Genomic DNA, 7080 nt, shown 5'->3' with positions numbered 1-7080 from the left:
AACATGAGGTGCTTTATTCAGGAAGGAACGGGAAGTTCTGGAGCGTTCCGAACAAAGAGATCTAAACTTAACCAAGAGAACACCCAACCATTTATCTGCTGTGACAGCGCCACCACAGGTGGGAGGAGAACACCCAATACATAACATATTCCTCCCCTCTTAAATGAAAGGTCCACATTATTCCTCAACAGCTAAGTTACTTTCAATGCACTCAACTAACCAAGGGTAGAGGTAGACTGTCTCAAACCCTGACTTTACCCTGGGGTTTATTCTGCCCCAGTCTTGTGGGTAAGTCACTAAGCCTACAGATCCAAGCGTCTTGGAGGCCGCCGCTCTCTGACAGGAAACCGCCGGTCATCGCAGGCTTCCACAGCAGTAGGCATTGACACAGGCCTAGATAGAGAAGGTGCCTGTGTCAGTCGAAAGTCAGGAGTTTGCACAGGTGGAACAGTCTCTATGACTTCCTGTGTTGGAGAAGAGCACTGTGGCAAAGGATGCTGGTTTGCGGTATCATCCGGAAGCAGTTCAGGCCAACCAGCCATTGGAGCCTCTGTGGCTGTCTCTACTCCTAGCAACAGTTGATCTGTGTGTCTTCTCCAGACGACGTCCTCAGCAGTCTCAACCGTGTAAGACACAGGGCCCATCTGCGCGATCACTGTAGCAGGAACCCATTTCGGTCCAGTGTTGTAGTTTCGAGCTAGGACGTGCTCTCCCGGATGAAACCGTCTCTCCTTGGCTCTTTTCTCTCTCTTTTCAACTTGAGCTTGTTGTTGACAATGGACAACCTGTTCTGCCCTTGGAGGTTTGAGTAAGTCAAAACTTGTCCGCAACTGCCTCTTCATCATGAGCGAAGCGGGGGAAGTTTTGGTTGTGGCATGCGGCTCATTCCTGTAAGACAACAGGAAGCTGTTCAGACGTTGGTGGATTGAGCCCTGACCTTGTGATGCCTTCAAGGCGTGCTTCAAAGTTTGCACGAACCTTTCTGCCAGGCCGTTAGTAGAGGGATGTTAGGGTGCAGACCTGATGTGTTGGACACCATTCACATGCAGGAAGGTTGCAAATTCCTGTGATACAAATTGTGGACCATTGTCACTTACGAGTTGTTCCGGTGAGCCATAACGGCTGAACATCTCACCAAGTTTCTCAATTGTTTTCTCTGCCGTGGTAGACCTCATCACAGCGACCTCCGGCCACTTGCTACGAGCGTCCACAACCACCATAAACATCTTCTCTTCGAAAGGACGGGCGAAGTCCACATGTACTCGCTGCCACACTTCTGCAGGCCAACCCAGGGGTGTAGGGTTGCCAGCTGTGGAACATTCCGGACCCTTTGACATGGGGAACATGTTTTGTCTTTCTCCTCAATATTTCCATCGAGACCTGGCCACCAGAAGTAGCTTCTTGCCATTTCCTTCATCCGAACCATCCCACTGTGGCCTGTATGAAGTTGTTGCAGTATAGGTTCCCTCAGAGGTGGCGGAATGATGACACGGCGTCCCCAAAGAAGACAACCTGCCTGGACGGAGAGCTCATTTCTTTTTGAAACGTAAGGTTTCAAACTAGGAGAATCTTCTATAGCTCTCCCTCGAATGACATCGTCCATTACCTCAGACAGGACTGGATCGTTGCGGGTGTACCTTCGCACCTGAACTGCTGTGACAGGTGCTCCCTCCACTTGTCTAAAGTAGAAGATGTCTATCTGACGAGGCTCTGGGGGAGTAACAGGCAAGGGTAGCCTCGAGAGACCGTCTGCGTTGCCGTGCAAGTCTGATTTGCGATATTTGATGTCGTATGTGTGTCCTGACAACAGTAAAGCCCACCTTTGCATCCTGCTTGCAGCAAGAGACGGAATTCCGGTGTGGGGCCCGAAGATTGAAGTCAATGGACAGTGGTCCGTCAGGAGTGTGAACCTTCTCCCAAACAGGTACTGATGAAATTTTCGAATTCCAAAAACGATTCCCAAGGCATCGCGCTCAATATGTGCATAGTTACTCTCGGCCTTGTTCAAGGTGCGTGATGCGAAGGCGATAGGTTTCTCTTCACCAGAAGGCATGATGTGGGATATGACTGCTCCCACACCATATGGTGACGCATCACATGCTAACTGCACGGGTAGCTTTGGGTCAAAGTGTGTCAGGACCTCCGATTTCAGCAATGCTTTCTTTGCTTGGGCGAAAGCTTCGTTGCACAGTTCAGTCCATTTCCATGTTTTGCCTTGACATAGCAACTGATGTAACGGCTTCAGCAATGTTGCTAAGTCTGGAATAAACTTCCCATAGTAGCTAAGTAGCCCCAGAAATGAACGTAACTGGCTCACATTCTGGGGTGCTGGGGCCTCCACGATCGCCTTGACCTTTGACGGTGCCTTATGCAGGCCAGTAGCGTCAATCACATGCCCCAGGTACTCAACTGAAGACTGAAAGAATTTACATTTGTCTTTACGAACTCTGAGTCCGTACTCTTTCAGTCGTTGTAGTGTCGCATCCAAGTTCAGAAGATGATCCTACTCATTTGTTCCAGTGACAAGGATGTCGTCCAGGTAGCACTGGACTCCTGGAAGTCCACTCAAAATCTGATCCATTGCCCTTTGGAATAAAGCAGGGGCCGACGTAATTCCAAACGGAAGGCGGCAGTACCTGTATAGCCCCTTGTGTGTCACAATTGTCAGCAGCTCCTTTGATTTGTCATCGACATGCATTTGTAGATAAGCCTGGCATAAGTCTATTTTGCTGAACTTTAGCCCTCCGGCCAAGCCCGTAAAAAGATCATCAATGAGGGGAAGAGGGTACTGTTCCGCAGACAGCACCGGGTTAATAGTCACTTTAAAATCCCCGCAGATTCGAACAGATCCATCCTTTTTCAGGACAGGAACAATGGGTGTGGCCCATTTGCTCATGCTCATGGGCTCCAGGACTCCATTCTCGACTAAGGCCTCCAAGTTAGCCTCAACTTTTGGCCTAATTGCATAGGGTACAGGTCGGGCTTTGTGAAACTTCGACTTGCTGTCAGGTTTAATGTCCAGTCTCACGCTGATCTTTTTCATGCTCCCAAGTTCCCCATTGAAGAGTTCTGCATGTTTGTTTAACACTGCAGTCAGACCTGACTCCCCCTTTGACATCATGCAGACTGCAGGTCAGTCCAGCGTGATTTTCTCTAGCCACGCATGTCCCAGTTTCCCTTTACCACATATAGTGGCAGTTTCACAGTCTGTCCGTTCAATTTAACTGTCACCTCAATGGCGCCTCTCATGGCCACAGGTTCGCCGGTATACGTCTTTAGCACAATGTTTGTTGGCTGAAGGGTAAGATACTTTAGCATTTTGTTGTAGACAGTGTCTGAAACAAGGGACACAGCCACACCTGTGTCCACCTCCATCCGCACTGATTGTCCCTCCACCAGTGGTGACACCCAGTAGCCATTTGAACCACCTGCAACCATCAGTATGTGCACCTTTTCCTCCTCAGAGGTGTCGCTCCCCTCTGTTTTGCTTGTTCCATCATACTGCACTGAATGAACACTCTTTTTCCTCTCTTGTCCAAATACAGACATTTTGCTTTCAAGCTTCCCAGCTCTGTCTGTTCTTTTTTTACCTCTACAGGCGCGTTCAATGTAACCCTTTTTGCCACAATTTCGGCATTCCAGCTCCGTACACCAGCAGTCATTAGCGTGATGGCCCATTTTCCCACAACGGTAACATGTGCCGTTCCGCGCACCTTTAGGCTCAGACGACACCTTGTGAACTCTCCCTGTTGAACTCAACTGGTGAGCCTCCTTTTCCGCCATCTCCATGGAGACACTAACTTCAATGGCCTTTTCAAGAGTAAGGTTGTCCTCAGTAAGAAGGCGCTTCTGTGTGGCTGCACTTTGCAGACCACACACAAGTCTGTCTCTAATGGTGTCATTCAGCACCTCCTTGAACTCGCAGTGTTCTGACAACCTTTTTAAAGCAGCAATAAACATCGTCACTGATTCCCCCTCCTCTTGATTCCGTTTGTGAAATCTAAATCTCTCAGCAATAACCAGAGGTTTTGGTGAAAAATGTGCTCCAAGAATTTCCACTAGTTGCTTATATGTTTTAGTTCCTGGCTTATCTGGCTGCACAAGGCTGCGAAGTAAATTGAATGCCTTCGGCCCCATTACACTCAAAAAGGTAGGCATGACCTTTTCATTTGCCACCGCATTCGCCAATACAAAATAGTCAAAACGTTCCGTATAAGCGCTCCATTGCTCCACGTTTTCATCAAAATCACCAATGTTTCCTAATATAGTAGCCATCTCACATTTCAAATTAAAATTTCTGTTTACTCACTGCACCCGTAACATTAATGTGATGCTGCAATCTCTGTTCTGAGTGTTTTGTAGTCAAAAACAAGAAAGTTCCCACAACGCAGATTCATCCGATCCTCGTCGCCACTTTGTTGTGTCGGTACCTTTCTACCTAGACACAATTAGAATTCAGAACCCAGAGATTCAAACATGAGGTGCTTTATTCAGGAAGGAAAGGGAAGTTCTGGAGAGTTCCGAACAAAGAGAGCTAAACTTAACCAAGAGAACACCCAACCATTTATCTGCTGTGACAGCGTCACCACAGGTGGGAGGAGAACACACAATACATAACAAGATTGACCTATGGGCTGATCTTTGGTTGATTTCCCTTTCTTTGGCTAGCTGGATAGGACTTCAAACTACCGTGAATCATATTTTGCCATTCGGATTATGTTACTGATCATTAAACATCACAATGTTATTGTTGCAGCCTGCATCAAATCCAATAGATGGCACTGGACTCATCCTGCCCCATTGGTGGTCTGAATATCCCATCAGTACTGTTGATCATTTGAAATTCTTCTCAATGCTATTTTTGCACAGGTGTTAACCCACTTAAAACAACTGGATTAACACCTCTGCTAAAGCCATAAGGAGAGGAATTTCATCAATACAGAATGATTTCAGGGCCATTGTGTCTTCAATGTTTTGCACCCAGTGATGGACTAAAGAGAGAATGATTAAAACAGAGCAGCTTATTATAATGTTCTAAGGGTACATGATAGTTGTGGAAACAATTTAAGTTTTTAATTCATCTTTCTGACTGCAAAACAGAGGAGTAATTAAAAATAAGAGCATATCAAATTGTCTGTATAGAGATGTACAGAGCATCATCAACAAAATGGGGGGATTGGAGGCAATAATTAGGTGAAGAAATCGATGTAATAAGGATAACAGAAACATGGTTGCAGACCGGATGGGCTTGGCAGTTAAATATTGCAGGCTATAATTTAGAAATGATGGGGAAGGAAGAAGGGGTGCTGGGGTAGCTGTGTTAATCAGAAATAACATAATGGCATTAGTAAGAAAATACATAAACTAACAAAGGGATAGAAACAGAATACATATCGACTGAAATAAAGGATAGGAAGGGATTGGTCACAATGTTAAGGGTATGCTACAGACCACCAAAGAGTGGAAAGGAAGTGGAGGGAAAAATATGTAGACAAATATATAAAATGAGTAAAAGAACACAGAATCATAATCAAGGGGGATTTCAACTATCCCAAATAAATTGGCGGGGAGAGGGAGTGAAAGGGGAGAAGGGGATTAAGTTTTTACCATGTGTCATCATTGCCAATTCTCCATACGATCTTCCATTCTTCGGGTGGTTCTGAAACATCCTTCTTTTCCTCTTGGAGTTTTTCATTACATCGCCCTTCAAATACCTTTCAAGATCCCATCCCCTCTCAGCACATGCTCAATCCAATTCTTTTGCCTTTTCTGATAACATCAATCAAACGATGTTCTTGTATCATTGCCAATGCCTCCTCATTACTTATCTTGTCTATCTACTTTACTTTCTCCATGCAGCTTCAGACCCACATCTCAAAGTGTATCCTTCCTGACCCAGTATTTAAGAAGTCCAACAGGGGACGAAACACTGCTTGTAATGGGAAATCAGAGCACATAAGAGAAGTAAGCATGGGAGAGCATCTAAGGAATAGTGATCACATTATAATAATGTTTAAGATAATGATTGAGAGAAATGTAGGTAATACAAACACCAAAGTAATAGATTGGAAAAAGCCAACTATGATGGAATGACGATAGAGCTAAAGAAGGTAAACTGGAGAAAAATATTGACAGACAAAGAGGTAGAACAATTGTAGGCAATACTTAAAGACGAGATTGATAGGTTTCAGGAGAAATATGTTCCATTAAAAAATCAGAACAAATTAGCCAACAATGAGATGCTATGGATAAATAAAGAGGTGAACATAAAAATTGAATCGAAAGAAAAAGGCACATGCAACGTACATCTATATATATAAACGGATCGATCTGTCTGTCTGTCTGTCTATCTGTCTGTCTGTCTGTCCTCCGGTGTGCGTCTGTCCGGCTATGCGCTCGAAAGTTATAGAGCGTACCTACGCGTGCGTTACCTCCAAAGAAAGCTTACGGTTCCAGGACGGTCGTAAGCATATTTACTTTTCGGTCGGACGAAAATTGTTCACGCCTTATGCAAAAAACCTTCAAAATTAAACTCATTATCTGCTACTTAGCATTGATTGACTGACGTCAAGGTTCGACCAATCCTGTGCCGTCACGATTGACCAATCCTACAGTTCAGTCGCCTGATGGTTGGGCAATCGCTGCAGCTGTGGGCGGGACTAATCGTTTTCATCTCAGGGATGTGGCAGCTATTGCCTCAAGCTAAAAACCCCATTTACTTCCAGCTCAAAATCTGCTCATCCAGCTTCGAAAAAGTTAGTATCTCTTATGTTATTTTTAAAAGATTTACCAAAAATGTTTTATAAGTACTTTCACTTTCATCTTTCAAGGTATTAAAAGGTAGAAATGTTGCCCGGCAGCAGATTGAGAGAGGGACACAGAGACAGGGCCCAAAAGCCTGGGACTCGATTTAAAATGTTGCCCGGCAGCAGATTCACAGAGGGACACAGAGAGGCCCCAAAGCCTGGGACTCGATTTAAACCGCCCGGCCCAAAACAGCCCTGGCAAAGCCGGGCTCCCCCAGCTAGTAAGCAATAAAGGAAAGGACGACAAAAGGGAATATGGTAAGGTTAAAAAGAG

This window comes from Somniosus microcephalus, chromosome 6 (assembly GCF_052327205.1).
Source record: "Somniosus microcephalus isolate GS21.2 chromosome 6, FLI_Smic_1.0, whole genome shotgun sequence".
Classification (NCBI taxonomy): domain Eukaryota; kingdom Metazoa; phylum Chordata; class Chondrichthyes; order Squaliformes; family Somniosidae; genus Somniosus; species Somniosus microcephalus.
This window is presented reverse-complemented; position numbering follows the sequence as displayed.